We start from the raw sequence: 2,500 nt of genomic DNA, 5'->3' as shown, positions 1-2,500 counted from the left end.
CGGGCCAAAGTGACTGAACGAGCGCTTTGTTAGGACTGCTTAAATGGCCTCCTCCAGCCTCGTGCTGTTAGACCATTACAAGACGATTAGCCCCGCAAACACACGGATGGGTTTATCTAACCATAGCAGACACTCGCCTTGAGTGAAGGTCAGCGGATGACAAGGTTCATAGTACACTTATGAGAAAAATGCAGTTGAAATTCCATAATCAAATACCATTCTACTCACATTAGCCTATTGTCTCTCTCACAGCAGTAGCCGTGTGGCTCACAATGTATCTCATTCTCTCTCTCTCTCTCGTTCTCTCTCTCTTTTCTCCTTAGTTTATATTAAGTAGTACACAAAAAAAAACGTGTTGGACCCATCAAATAGATGCCGTTCCTTCTTGGCTATTGAGTGGGAGGCTGAGTGATGAGGACATCAGAGCCGGCTGTGGGCCAGAACCAGAACTGGCAACAAGGCCACATGAACAAACTCCAAGCAGACTAGGAAGTGCTATTACACCATGTAGTAAGAGCAACTACAGTACGCAGCCAAGTGTCTGCAGCTGTCCATGTGCTTGCCTGTGTGTGAACATCATCAAGACATACAGACTAATCCTTTCTCAGGCACGTGAGTCTGTCCTCATTCCTCTCTAACGCATGTACAATAACTCCTCACATGTTGGTTCTGTGATCATCTGTACAGCAACCACTCCCCTGTATTTTTCCACAGAATCTGTACCTTCAGGGAAAAAAAGAATTCAATGAGTGGCGACTATCTGCTGTGGTCAAGGTCTTATTGACTGCACATGATGACTGCTGAGAGGGCCAGATTCATGTGACCGCACGTAACTTCAGCAGTTTTCTGTAGCAGAGTGGCGGTTTTGCCAATGACCACTAAACACATTTACATTCATTCATTTAGCAGACGCTTTCATCTAGAACAACTTACATTGCAGATAGAACATTTCCCCCTGGGAACCGAGCTCCAGACTTGTTGTTATTGCCCCACTCTATCAGTACAAGTAGAGAAGTACAAAATAAAAGGAGAGGAGGTCAACATGCCTCTATCGCCTTGCATTTACCAATATAAACACCACTGATCTTTATGATGACTGCATAATGCACTTTAATGATGCTGGGATACTGTCACATCAAAGCCTCCTACTCAGGCTACTAGCGTAATATTGTGATATAATTAATCATTTGGAATCATCTATAGCTTGCTATATAATATTGAACAAAACATACTTTTACACAACAACAAATACTTTTTAAAGAAAGTAAAGTATGAACAGATTGTGTGTGTGTGTGTGTGTGTGTGTGTGTGTCTGTGTGTGTGTGTGTGTGGAGCTTTGAGTGATGAAGCATTATAGCATAACCTTGGTTTCTACAATAAAACATTCATTTCGGAGCATGCAGTGGTTATTTTTGGATGCGTGCAGACCCCCCTCTGGAGTGTTGGTTTCGGTTGAGGTGTTCATTCGTTATTATTCTGCGGTACTTGTGTGGGGTACTTTCACTGAGCCAGCCCAGAGTCACTGTGGAGATCCAGCTGTGATTTAGGCAGGCTTCAGAGTTCTGTCTCACAGCAGTAGCCGTGTGGCTCACAATGTATCTCATTCTCTCTCTCTCTCTCTCTCTCTCTCTCTCTCTCTCTCTCTCTCTCTCTCTCTCTCTCTCTCTTTCTTTTCAGTCTATTCTCCTTCCCATTCACTTTCTTATTTATCTCTACTCTGTAACTCTCTTCTCCCTTCGTAGTTGTCACCCTGTTTCTTTCTTACTCCACACTCGCTCCCTTTCTCCATCTCCCTCTTTTCATCCGCCTCTCCTCTCTCTTTGTCTGTCTGCCTCTTCTCTCTCTCTCTCTCTCTCTCTCTCTCTCTCTCTCTCTCTGTCTCTCTCTCACTCTCTGTCGTTCTTTTGCTGTGTAACTGGTAACACACAGGCTCATTGCACTCGGAGGACTTGCACTTGCTCATAAATAATGGCATGTATTATTCACACCGGCTCTGCGCCTAATGCCCCATAATGTACCTTAGTCCTCATAACACACCCAGGTGCGAGGCAAGCAAAGGCCCACCATCCTGTCATGGCTGCCCAATGATGGACAATGATGGAGTGTGTGTGTGGGGGGGGGGGGGTCTGTAAACTGTTCATCCCAGAGCTATATAGCCCTCCATAATAGGGACTCACAGACAACAACATAACTCATGTAGTTATACACAGTGCTTAACTCATACAGGTGGAACATTGTACATATGGTAGCCTGTACATGTTATGTGTAGAGCATAATTCATAGACACAACATGCTGTTTATAGTGGTTTATAGAGACCTCCAAAAAGGTCTTCAGATGGGCCGACTCTGCAGCGTGTGAGGTTTTGTGCTTGAGTCAGCCAATCAGACAGCAAATCAATGCATTTCCACTGACCACACCAGAGTGGGTCGTAATCTTGGACCACATCGCTACTCTGCACACAATTCAAATGTTACAAAAGCATGACTTCATGCTCCGGGA

Source organism: Sardina pilchardus, chromosome 8 (assembly GCF_963854185.1).
Source record: "Sardina pilchardus chromosome 8, fSarPil1.1, whole genome shotgun sequence".
Classification (NCBI taxonomy): Eukaryota; Metazoa; Chordata; class Actinopteri; order Clupeiformes; family Clupeidae; genus Sardina; species Sardina pilchardus.
This window is presented reverse-complemented; position numbering follows the sequence as displayed.